This window comes from Agelaius tricolor, unplaced genomic scaffold, assembly GCF_023055355.1.
Source record: "Agelaius tricolor isolate 1412-34295 unplaced genomic scaffold, bAgeTri1.0.p SCAF_16, whole genome shotgun sequence".
NCBI lineage: Eukaryota > Metazoa > Chordata > Aves > Passeriformes > Icteridae > Agelaius > Agelaius tricolor.
The window spans coordinates 12,578,133-12,592,043 of record NW_027269276.1 but is presented as its reverse complement, the minus strand read 5'-3'; the positions used below and the strand labels follow the sequence as shown (position 1 = coordinate 12,592,043).

Sequence of the window (13,911 nt, the reverse complement as noted above, 5' to 3'; positions counted from 1 at the left end):
TGGAAAGAAGTTTTACAAATTTATCTTTTCAGTGACATCAGACCTTACACAGCACTAAAAATTAATTGCTTAAATTTTATAACTTGATAATGTAATACAGAATATTTTACTTTTCTTTTAGAAATAACCTCCATGCAAGGAGATATCAAATGCATTTTACAATTAGATCATTTCATTTTACAAGAAGCTTACTCTTTGCAACTTTACAATGGTGCTAATGTTTATGGTAAAAAAGATTGAACCTGAATTTATGTTATGAAGTTATACTCTTTTTTTTTTTTTAGCCCATTAGCTGAGTCTTAAAATTAAGTGACCTAAATTTTAGATCCAATCTTATTAGTGAGCCTTCACTTGGGAAACTAATTTATTATCTCATTGAGTGTGTGTGTCTGTCATGAAAATTTGTTACCAATATCCTTGTTCCAGCATACTAAAAATGATCAGTGATACGTGCTTCAGGCCACAATACAAAGAGGTGTCTCTATAATTTTGAAATGAAAAACACTTTCAGTGATTGTCATATATGAGTTTATACTTTGCTTACATTTAATATTGTTTCAAATAATTTTGTTTATATGGTTTGGCTCAACCTGCATTGAAACTAAAGCAGCCCCAGCTGTAAAGTTCATGTATGGACCTAATTTCCAATTTCCTGAATTTTCAGGACATATTTCAATGAAGTATTTTGACAGAGATTTACAGCTAAAATGGAACTAATTTCTCCATTGAAAGTTGCAAATGCAGGTGTCTTCACACTCCAAATGTGTTTAGATCTTTGGGTTTATTTCAAAACTTTCTGTACTAGATGAAAAAAGCATTTCTGTTACATAAAGAGTGCTGGTATGATTCTAGTAGTCAATTGATGTTTAAGTCTAATTAAGTCTCAAACAAGTTATGAATTCAGAGGAGTTACTTCCACTCTCTGAAAGGGGGATTTTTGGTATGTCTAGTAACAAATAGTTTCTATTGTCATTTTGTTCTTAACCCAATTATTTGATGGTTGTTCAAAAAACATCTAGAAAGTTGCTTTGCTAGGAGAACACCATGCATAAGCATTTGTACTGGCTATGAATTTTTCATGCTCCATGATCTGAACTACATAAATACATGCTGCAAAGAAGAGTGGATGTTTTTACATACTCAGAATTTAGTGTAGTCTGAAAGAGGCAGAAAACATTCAGAATGATTGGAAAAGAGATTTTGAACTGTATTTAATATTATATTAGACTTCTTTTTGTTCTCATTTCCACTTATGTTTGTTGCATTATTTATCACAATATGTAATAGCAGAAGTATTCTTGTTTTGGCTTGTCGGGTTTTGTCATATGTATTGTAAAACTTGATGAGTTCATAGGGAATTGAACAAATAATTTTATGATTTCTAATATATGAAAGAGTATAACTATTTGTGTCTTGAAATGATATGCAGAAATTTCAGGAGTAGGTCCACGACCAGTGTAATTGTTCAGACAAGTAATTATATCTGGATTTAGTAATTTATCTAATTGGTATGTCATAATTTATTAAATACTCTGTATTTATGGTCTGTACAGTATTTGGCATCTTGTGCAATATCAAGGTAAAGATTAAATATTGTTTTGGGTTTTTAAGTTATAGTTTAAAGCTGGCTTTGTGCCCTCTGATCCAAAGTAAAAGAATCTGAATGTTGGCTGCCATCATGACTGTTTTGTATTGCATTGCATTTTTCTTTACTTGGAATTAATAAGTTAGATCTAGAGAAGTTTAATCTTATTTAACTCAACAAATTTCCACTGAAGTGAATAGAAGTTTTTTTGTTTTTTTAAAATACAAACTTTCAGAATTTGCCATTCTGTTTTAATCTTTGAAGTTCATAGTATATTATATAATTGGGGCTTTTTTTTCAGAAAGGTACTTATTCCTTTGAAGCTCCTGCATCCTTACTTCATGGTTAAGGGTGATAAAATGTAGACAACAGCTTCACTTGATGAATAATTTAAAATGCCATATTTTTTCTGTGGTTCCATAAAGACAGAATAGCTTATTTGAATAAAAAACTCCAAGCAAACAAAAACGACAACAAAAGAAAAAACCCAAGTCACCAAACTCATATTTCTCCAGAAACCAAGATAAGGAATTTAAAAAAACCTAAACTGTGCATGTAAAGCATGCCAGAGAAAGGGTTAACTCTATTCTGTCCTAGTACATTCTTCCATTGTTGCTAAAAGGAATTATAAATGCAAACAGCTGCAATTTCTTTATGTTAATGTCAGAGATAATAATTTTGGACCTGTTCCAAACATATTGATAGCAATCTTACTATTGATTTCTGAAGGTTTTTCTTCAGTTCTTCAAAGAAGCTTAGGTTTTCCCTAATTTTTTTGACATTCATCATAATTCTGAAAAAGTATATTGGACTTTATCCCTTCGTGCCTTTTTCTACACAGCAATAATCTCAGGTTAATAGTACCATTTAACAGGTTGTCAGTATGGTTGTTTTCTACTCTCATGTGAGTCACAGGCAGTGATTTTCAGGTCTTGAAAATTTATTTATCCACTTTTATATCCACATAGCATAAAGCTAAGAGGAACTATGCCGGCATTCATTTTTCATTTGTAGTGTTTGATCTTATGACATACATACCTAATCCATACCAAGTCACGTGCAGAATTTCTTTGATCAAGGAAGTGTGGGGATAAAACCACTGTTGTCATTCCCTAGCCCACTGATTGGACACACAGAAATTGGATATTCCCTCCTGGAGTAGATCTGAACCTGTATCTTTCTCAGTGGTAACTCATTGCTTATCTTCAGGGCATTCAGCAATTAGCCATCTACAGATTTATTTTCCCTTTTTTGTGGAAATATCAAAATATTTGCACAGTTAATAGCTAGAAATGAGATTCTCTCACCTCTAGGTGCATTTTGTGTGTAGGACTGCAATTTCCCAATAGCTACTGCACTGAAGCAGTTTGCCATGTGCCATCCTTTGATACCTGTTTCTTCTAATACATAGGGAGCCAAAAATTTTTTATCTGGAACAGCATTACAGCATTCCAGTTGTTCTGGAATTGGGTGCCTCAGTTTTTTGTGAAATTTGAGGAACTGGATTTATTTACCATTTTAAAAAAATTGTGGGGATAAATGTGTTTAAGAACTTAATACTCAGGTAATAAATTGGGGAAATGATGCATGGGATATTCCAGGAATGCCAAAAACTGGAAAAGTGGAAGGACAGCAAAGTATAGGCTTTATTCCTAAATACAGCATAATATTTTAACTGCCTGCTGTATTTGTGAAAAAATGAAATGTGAAAAAATCACAACACTGAGACTAGTTTGCAATAAATTCTGGCTTGCACTTAAAAATTCCTAGTTTAAGCAACTGCTAATGATTCAAGCTTTTAAGTATATTTGAAAGCTGTTAGCTATAACCTCATCTTTTGTATGTGGTTTTGGAGCCCTTTAAACTATTCAATTAAATAAATTGGTTCATGCAGGAAAAAAGCTTCTGCTGATAAATACCAGAGTGAAATTAATGGTGGCAATTGAATTCCATAGGCCAGTGTAAAGAATTGTCAAAGACTTACCTAGAATCTAACGATATGTTTTGTTAAAATGAGGAATCCGTTCAGTAATGGTAAATCAATGCAGGGCGGGATATAACAGCTCCTGCTCACTAGAGAGGAATAGTGACCTGCGGCACAGGGCTTTAAACGCTGCCATTGTCAGCCTTTCAGAAACCTGTCCAGTTGCAGATGACTTTTTTTATGTCAGCTCTTAGGAAATAATTCTGTGTCTGTCTTTCTACATAGCAAATGAAACTCCTTGCCTGCTCTCTGTCTGAAGGTCTTGTCAAGGAAGTGCAGCCAAAGAGGAGGGTTGCTCTGTCTCTGATATATTCTTTCACATTGTCATCTTGTTATAACCTACTTCCTTTTCATATTAGTCAGATTTGCATTCTGACTCTGTATTTGAACAATCAAAGACCCGAAAGATAATCCTGACTTGGAGCATTAGCCCTTTTGGATCACTGATGCCAACAAAAGTTATACAAGATTTCAATGAAAACTTCTGTTGCCTGGCTGCTGGGGAAGTAACTTTTTGGGGGATAAATGCATTGACACAGTTTAACTATAAACACATTTATATAATTTATATTGCTTGTGTTCTGGTGAGATACTAAATGTACGGAAAACTTCAACAGAACCTGAGTAATCAGTAAATTATCTCAAAAATGAAATTTCTTTATCCAATCTGGTCATCTTATTAGCACAAACATTTTGTCCAATAAAACAAAGGTTTTAGGTGGAACTGGTATTTTGTGCTCTTGGGCAAGTTCCTATATGCAACAATTCATTAAATTATTAGACATCAGACGATTTTAAAAAATGATGTGGCAGGCAAGTTTTGTGTGTGTGCATTAGCAATAAGCAGTGTAGGAATTATGTAATCAACATTTCATCACTATTAATGTGAATTAGATTAATCTGTAATCTCATTTTAGACTGAGAAATAGCAAACCAATTAATCTAACATTTATTTGAAGAGTGTACTTTGGGCATAACCTGGTGACAGCAGTAGCTTTCCTCTGTACAGAATAGGCATTAAAAATGACTATATTGTATCATAGTTTCATATTACAAATATTTCCAGTAAAAGAATACAAATCAATGCTATATTTTAGCATCTAACTTGCAGTTTAACTATACCACTGTATCATGTCCTATATATCCAATTAAAACTGTAGTTTGATCCAGTAGTCTTTAATATTAGTGGTCAAGTACTAAAGGAAGTAAGCTTAAAGACTCATTCTAGAACTACAGCTTATTTCATTCCATGCGTCATATATTTTACCAGAGGACTCCTTAATGTAGCAGAAATCAGATTTGGTGTGTATTTTTACACAAAATCAAATTCAAAAGGCGCCATCTCAGACTCCTACAAAACATTAGGATAGATAGGATTCACTGGTCAAGGAGGCATAAGGATCACATATATTCTAAATTCAAATGTGTAATAAACTTTAGTCAGTTTTGGTTTTTATGTGCTTTTTCTGTGCTTACTGAATGCAAAGAATCTCTAATGCTCTATTTAAATCTTTAAAGGTAAATACTTTGGGAGGGGAGGAGCTGTTAATACAGACATATAAAATTATCATTGGTTCATTTTTAGTCTCTTTTGTTTATTTAGAACTTCATTGGGTGAGGTAAAGTGCAACGCTCATCTTAGATTTCACAGATCTGACTTGGGGCTTCAAAATAACATGTGAAGGAGCTGCAAATATTCCTTGTTACTTAGTCTCCTCTAAGACTGTCTTCTACTGGTTGTTTTTGGTTTGTTTTTCTTCTTTTGTTGGGTTTGGGGTTTTTTGTAGTTTGGTTTTTTTTTTTTTTTTGAGGAGCCACTCCTTGTCACATCTTGTTTCCTTAGTCTGAATGTCTCCTTGCCTATATTGTTGCTCTTAGTTGAACACAGTGTTCAGACTTGCTGAGAGTATATAACCTGAAATCATTGTTGGAGCCTTGGATTTCTTGTCAGAGAGCCATGGGTCAAATAAACCCTTACAACTGGAAGACATCTGAACATAGCATAAGAAATAAGTGTATAAGTTACCAAGTAATGTTTTCATTTCTTGTGTGTCATACTCTCCTTTTTAATCCATTTGTGTCTGTATAACACAGTGTTAATTTTATTCACAAAGGTAGAAAGAACAAAACCTGAAGGTTTTCACCTTGGTTAGGTTATATTTTGAAGTTTGTCCTTCTCCTATTTTAATTTGTAATAATCAATCTCTAACTGCTCAGACTCTGTCCTCTTTATTGTCTACACTGTTAAGGAGTGTAGACAATAAAGAGGACAGAGTGATGGCCTTAGTGATGTTTCCCTATTTCTCTGTGCTTTTTTGCTCACCCAGCCTCTGTAAAATCTTGTGAATAAAATAGCAAAAATAGATTACTTAAATTCTAGCACTTCCCCTAGAATTTTTTGTGCAAATCGTTCTTGCAAAGCTGGGGATTTTCTAGATGGGTCTAATATGAGAGGCAGGCTGAGGTGGGAGAAAAAGTAGTACTGTGTATAGTCCATAATTAACACTGAAACTGAGCTCTGTGCTAACAGCCATAGGTAACACAGTATTAGAATACCTTGTTCATATTTATAAGACACCATCTAGAGTTTTTCTGTGCTGTATTGATGTTTTGTAATCTCTTGATACTATTTTTATTAATTTCTTTGCTGTTCGATATTCATGTAGGATACTATAGGAACACATAGGGCAGGAAAGACTTGAATAGGTTCTAACCTTGAAAGATTGTAGAGCCAGATGCTTTCTGAGAGAGGAGTGGTTCAGAACAGCATGGCTAAAGGGATGACCCCCAGGCAGAAGTTCTCAACAATATATGATTATATGGCTGCCATGCTTAAAAAATGTTTGCAAGAGTTTGGCAACGTTTTCTTCAGGTTCTGTTGTCTGAATTTTCCTAATCATGGGGAATAAAATCTTTCTGAGACATTTTGACTGCAGTTACCTATGGCTTCTACTGGGCAGTAGTGAAGGCAGAACAATCTGCAGTGTGCAGTTAATTTTTGTCATGCTTTAGTTAGTTTTCTCTCATGTAATTGGAATACAATTTATTGAAGGGATTCTTTTTAATGATATATGAAGCAAGGTACCTTTGAATTTTGCATCTTAAATTTTTTAAACTTTTAGGAGATACAGAATGAGTTCCTGAACTTGGTCTATAACTACATATATTTGAAATGTTTCTGTCCTGGAATTCCAGAATAACAGACCTTATTTGGAATGAAATTATAAAATTAATCATGCAAATATTGAACCAACAGAATTACTAATATTGTCTGGCAGTAAGACAAGTTAAATGTTTTAAGAGGTTTTTTTTGTTTAAAAAAAACCTTGCAGAAAGAGAAATTACTTCAAGCTGCTCCTAATAGTTTTCAGTAAGATGGAAATTTTTCATTATGTGTTTTGTGAAAAACATGCTGAAAGGTAAAACTACTTTATTTATACAAGTCATTATTAGTATGGAAGTAGAGATTTCCAGCTAACACACAGCAGATTGACACAACTGAACAGTGCTTGTCTCTAATAATGAGATCAAGGCATCTGTCTCAGCAAACAAAAAATGGAAATAGCTCAAAATAATAAAATAAAAAATACTTTCCTACCAAGAAAAGTATTCTTTATCAAGAAAATATTGAACCAGTTGGAGGTACGTATATCCATCACCACTAGAGTGTATCTCAACAGAGCTGTTAAATTTCAGGATGGACCATGTGTTCATCTCTGGGTGCACTTCTGCACCTGTACACATTTTTAGAAGGCTTAATGCATCTCTTTGTATTTCCTGTCTCATGTGGATAGAATCTGTTTCTCTTTGTTATATAAAAGTAAACTCAGTGTTGTTTCAAAGCAAATGAACATCATTAAGAGAAATAGTATTTCATATTTGCATGGTGCACGGAACCAATCAGCACATAATGACTTCCAGATTTTGAAACTTAAGTTGTTCAGTATTCTCTCATGGCTGGTTCATATTTAATGTTTCCCTGTATGCTTTATTTTAAGGACCAAAGTTATGTCCACCAAGTATCCTATCTTGCTTCAGCATCATGTTTTAGTTCTTCAATTCCATTGCTGGTAAAGATGACTATTCAAATGAAGTAAGAATTAAAGAATACAGAAAGCTTTCTGATGTATCTGAGGAAATTTTTGTCAAATTCCAAGTATTTCAGCAGAAGAATTTTTTCTCCCTACTCTTGGAAAAATTCAACTTATATCACACTGAAGATATATATCACTAATTCCCTAAAGACCAGGTGCCAGTATTGTTCTCCTATGATGGATGTTAGTCACATCACCTGCTGCACTACTAGGAGATGCTCAGATAGCCTAGTGAAGAGGGTGAAGTAGGAACCTGAATCCAGGAAGTATTTCCTGTAGAATAATTAGTACCTTGTATGTGTATTCTTTCCTCTCTACCATTCATTTATCTGAATAGGTTTTGGATTTCTTTTTTCCGTTTTCAGAAGTGTAAAAAGAGAGAAGGAATCTGACATAATTAAAGCATGCAAGCTCAATTTAATGTACTAATAATATGGTAATGCTAAAAATTATTCTGTTTCATTTGGACATTAAGTGCTGTCAGGGTTTTGCATCTCACCAAACTGTCAAGTTTAATGCTGCCAATGAGCATAAGTCTTTGTCTTGACTGAAAAGACAATTTTTTTTAATGTAAGTTAAGCAGACACTGGTCCTAGCTTGTGTTTTCAGTAAAAAGGAGCATTTTGGTATTTTAGGCAAATTTTTCTAATAGGTGTGTCTCAGATATTTTTAGCAGATTAAGGCCATTCTCAATGCACAGGAAGGAATTTATTATTTAATTAGTATGTCCCCTTGAAAGGTTCAATAGGGCCCCCTTTCACTAGTGACCATTGTTATCTGTGTCAAGGTGTGATATATAGTGTATTATATGAATTACACTTCTGTCAGCAGATTATATTGGGGAATAGTAAAAAAAAAAAGTCCATGACTTTAAACCTGTGCTTCTATGTAATGAAATTTAATGGTTTAGTTGTGTGGTTAGGAATGTTTTAAAATAGAACTTGTACATGGTTAAGGACTTAGACTGTTTACAAGCACATTAGAAATAAAGTAAAAGCACCAGCAGAGGGTCTGAGCTAACAGGCACAGCAGGCACATCTGCCTCACACGTTCCAGGAAAAGCAAAGCAAATCACCAAAAAAAAAAAAAATAGACTGGAAGATAGGACAGAAAAGAACATTGTTTCCAGTCTTCTCATGATAATTGCATATAGTAGACATATTTGCAAAACAATTTCTTTAAAGTTCCATATCTTATAAGGGAGTAATTTACTTCAGCCTGGTCTAAGCTGGTTTTTGAATGGTCTTGGATGGTCAGCACAAATGTATGCTGGTTTTAGTGGTGTTCTAATACAGTTCAGAGCTGTTATAAGATAATGTTCTTTTTCACTCTTTACCTGTGCTTCCTAAAATGTGCTTTTCACTATCTCTGTGTCACTACCTAAAGAGGATTTAAGGGATAGAGCTACTCTAGAATAATAACTCCCCCTTTCCTTGTTGCCCCCTGCCCCGAGTCACACCAAAGTTGATATTGCGGTTGAAGCCTTAGCTCTGTGATGCGGGTTATTTTTTCCTAAATTGATGAATGAGTAACATGACAAGCATAATCTAATTTATGGAGAGAAAAAAATTGATAATTTTGGGATCAGTGGTCAAGTGTGTATGTTTTTTATCTTAAAAATAGGTGCATAATATTGCACTGTATTTACATGCCCATTACATAGTAATACAATAATACAAAATGAAGAATTTTCAGTCTTTTTCTTGCTGCCTTTGTGTAATGCTTACAATTCTTTATGAGATTTTAGAATAGAATGTGAGGGGAACTGACCCCCTTATAGAAGATATTGTTGTAGAACTCTGTGCTTTTAGGAGTCAAGCAGTAAAAACCTTGCAACAAAACAGAAACCTTTAAGAACCTTGTTTATTGAATTCTGTTGGCTAAAACTGCCAAAAATAAATTAATAGCTGTTACCACTGCAGTGCTTTTTTTGTTCACAAGAAAAATACCTTGACATATTTTTTCATTCTGTGATTGGTACACATTTCAAGGGTATAAATTAATCTTCAAAGGATCCTAGGGAATATCTTTCCTGGACACTTCACTTATACATCAAGTTGGCCATGTTAGCAATCTAATCACAATCCTGTAATTCAGTGGACAACAATTCCTTATTGTGAACAGCATAGCAGCTTTTACTATCATTTAGGTCAGCCTAAGATTGCTGATGCACCATATGTTTCAGGCCATGGATGATGGATGGTATCCTCTGGTGCCCATCCCTAAGTGATTGGAAAGATTGAAGACACACAGTTCACTTAAGCTTGCTTACTATTACATCAAGTAATCAGTGTGATAGGCAAACCTGTGCTCTCTGTGTCACACTGCCCAACTTTCTGCAGGGACATTGTGTCAAAAAAACAATCTAAGAACATTTCCAGATGACAGGCCAGTTACTAGAACAACCATTTAACAACTGGATTCATCTAAAAAGCTTAATAACATGGAAAAGTCAATACATGTTTTTAAAACACCTTTATTTATATGAACCAGACATGGTGTTTTGTTTTTAAAGGGTTTTTTATTTCAAGATTGAACTTATGCAACCAAGGTGTAATAAAGCATTCCTTTTCATAGTTCAGCCGCTATTATGTAAAAACATTGTGTTTAACATTAATCAGAGAGAAAGACTACTCTGAGATCATCTTAAATGCTTTAGAAATTGTTTACAGTTTTGTGGGTAGAAACACATATCAATTTAAACTTTCAGACTGAAATATTTTTTTATTTCCCAGTGCCTGTCTCTACTGACAGCACTTGGTGTTGTTTTTATTTTCCTCAACTCTGTTGGACCAGCATCAAACCTAGGAAATTGAGAGCATCTTCCTTTTTAAGAAGTTTTAGGTGGCACTGTGCTCAGGAGTCTTTTATATGATACAGGAGGAAAAGCCTGGATAATACTCTCTCACTTTGCATAAAAATCCTGTAAGATTTGCAGCATTTGTTTCAGCACTCAGAATAGATTCAACCAAATAACATCAAGTGAGGTGTTTAAAATGTTATAATTTAAAACTACTACTAGTGTATGGTATTGTAAAAATGGTAAAATAACTGAGTTGAAAGCTGAGTACATGGGTCATAGTATCTGTATGCCACTTCAACCGTGAAAAAGGAGCTAGGCAGTTCTGTGAATTCAAAAGTCAGAATTTCAGGGCAGACTTCCTCTTGTCAGTCCTTTGATAGATGACACACTGAATTCCATATCCAGACAATTTAGGCACCAGCCTCTAAAGTAAATATTAAACTAAGGTAATGGGAAAAAAAGCTATTCTGAGGAAAAGAGTTTGGGGAGTAGTGATTAACACTGACTTTAAAACCAAGGATGTCAAAGACATGGGGAGTAGATGTGTTGGTATTAGCAAGACTCATCACTGCAGGACAGAAAATGTTAAAAAGCTGAATAATTCTTGTAGCTGATGTCTGAATATATGAACCTGTCCTTGTTAGAACTGAGGTTTTTGCCATCAATGACACTTTGTTCTTTACTGAGACACTTCCTGGGGAGAGATGTTTACTGCTTTACTGTAACTTGTTCTGCTCTGAGGATGCTCACAGTGGAGCACTAGAGCTGAGAGAGTAAACCCAGAACAAAGTTACAAATGAATGCAAGGATTAATTGAAGCATTTCAAATATAAATTGCACTAGACTGGAATAGTTCATTTGGAAGAAGCCTACAGCAATTGTTTAGTCCAGGACACTACTTTGGCCTTGTCAATGAGGGAAAGAGACCTATAATTAAGGAGAAAGGACTTTAAATATGTGAAAACATATTTTTCTTCAAAGGACATTTGAAGAGAGTGAATGAGAGTAACTTCTGGACAGTTGCTTTAGCGACCCCATTAGCTAATTAAGCTAATAGAAACTTTAACTAAAATATAGCCCAGAGTCAAACTCATGTACTCAAAAATTCTTTGTGGAATTTTTTGTTTTTCTAAAATCAAAAGTATCAGTCAATGTGGTAAGTGTAGAAGTGACTGGGTCATAGTATTTGTCTCCAGGTTTACTTCGAAATGAAAGAGGCAGTGCAGCCTTAGCCAGTGTGAATCACAGGCAGCTGTGAGAACCCCAGACAAAATATCCTCAATTTGAACTGTGAATAGAAGTCACTGCTCTTGTCTGAACTGTGCCCCCCAAGTCAGGGTTGTTTGAGTGACTGTAAGTACTTTATATTGGTCAGGTAGTGTAGTATCTTTTCCTAAACATTTTTTGTTAAACATCACAATCATGGAGATAAGTATTCAATTTCTGCTGAGAGCAAATGTGCTATAATTGTTCTCAGGCTTTGCAAAGATGTATTTTATGATATCTGTAGCATCACATCAGTGAAGATTGGAATCACCCCCAAGTCATTAGGAAGACAGGATTTACATTTTGGAAAAAGTAAATTAGTTCCTTTCTGAGGGAGGAGGCACCAGTAGATTTTGGCTCTTACACATAGCAGGGATTTATCTGTATCTTTTAGATGAGGCACTTCCCCCTGAACAATCAGCCCTATCACTGCAATAAGAACCCTGTGATAAAACTGATTATATTTTTTCAATCACCACAGTTAAAAAGAAAAGAGGTTAAGCTTCTAACTACTGCAATCTGCTGCCCTTTTAAAATGGTATAAAGATGGCAGACACTTATGTTAAACACAGTGGATTGTTGGTAAAGTTAACTGTGTGCATCCAAAAGTGGCAGAATATGGACTAAGGTGCAACCTCAATCTGTGCTGTAATAAAGTAGCTGTTCATCTGTGGTCAGAGATCGTCATGAAAGACCTTGAGTTCCTTCACTTTATTTTGCAGAAAGGCCATCAGACAGCTTTGCATCATCTAACTCTATCAATCAAGGACCTCAACCACTGCTTTCTGCTGAAAGCTTTCCTGTTTGGCTCTGTTTTTCACAGACAGCTCAATAACTTGTCTGTGGAGCTGTGATAAATGTACCATGTGCTTCTAAACTGTCTCTTTAACGCTGAACTGAATTTCAACTCGTAGTGCTTGTAACTAATTGTTTTCATCAGAAACATTTTTTTTTACCCATTATTATTCCAGAGGCTCTGATTATCTTTTTTTTTCAATTATCCTATGGCCATGGTAATATTTGAAAGCTTCCCTACATACAATGGACTCCTAGAAAACTAGGTTTTACTCAGTGAATAAGCTGCCTAGTATAAAGAATAAAATTAAAGGGAATCTGTATGAACAAGAAGTATAAATCTCTAATACTTTTTTAGATGTATGAAGACCAGTATGTATGTGAGTCAGTCCTAAGTGAAACTCAAAAGAGAAGACTAAAAATTAAGTGTAGTTTAAGGATTGAGAAAATATGATGACATATGACAAAATGTTTATAAAATCTGTCATAATAATTAATGTCCTAAACAAGAATACAAGTAAAAGCTTTACATTTTGGGTTGTTAGACATCTTGGAACTTATATGCAGAAAAACTGTTTCTTTGAAATTAAAAAAAGAAAAATTATTACAGTATGTTTATTACTGTGATAATGTACAAGTTCTGCTTTGAAAATTCACAACTGATTAGTTCATTCAAGTTGCAAAACTGTAGTACACATTCAGAATCAGAAGAGAACAATCTTTTCAAGGAAAAGTGACATATGTAATTAGTAAAAGAAAATTAAAGCCACAGCAGAAGCTGTTCTGGTATATGTGAATGTGGCTCCTCTCAAGCATAATTTTGCTAGAACTCTGGCAACCAGGGCTTTGATTTTTGGCCTGTATTTGGATAAAGCATACCAAGATGAAAATCTAATTTCTAGTTTTCTTTGTAGTGATTTTAGGAGGAGGAGAGGAAAGAGCATAAGGCATGTTAATTGCTTTTGGGAATAAGCTATTCCAGGTTAAGAAGAATAAATATTGTACACTCTGAAAAGTGTGTTGATTTTTAGTGAACAGAACTAATTTACAAATTCTTCATTTAGAGTACAGAGGTAAAATGGATCCTTTGGTGGATGTAGTCACAGCATAAATGTGCAGAATAAAAAATGAAATGGGATGGTGGTGTTGTATTGCATGAAAAGCAGGACAAGCAGTGGAAAAGAGCAGCCCATCCCGCATTAGCTGTCACTAAAATGGTGCAGGGGCAGAGGGTACATCAAAACACAGCTAGATTTGTTTAACAATTTTAGTGTATATTACCTATCTAGGATGATTTTCTGTAAGAGAACAGTTTCCTGTTTTTACAGTACCAGTTGGGTACAGTAATTTTTCTTATTCTCCTTTCCATACATATATTCTTGCA

At 34.4% G+C, this 13,911-nt stretch overlaps 1 protein-coding gene across 1 annotated transcript in view; it reads left to right on the top strand.

Moving 5' to 3' along the window:
* Positions 1-13,911, top strand: part of WDR72 (WD repeat domain 72) — a 90,338-nt gene that overhangs the window by 52,754 nt on the left and 23,673 nt on the right. The gene's annotated exons all lie outside the window — the stretch shown is intronic.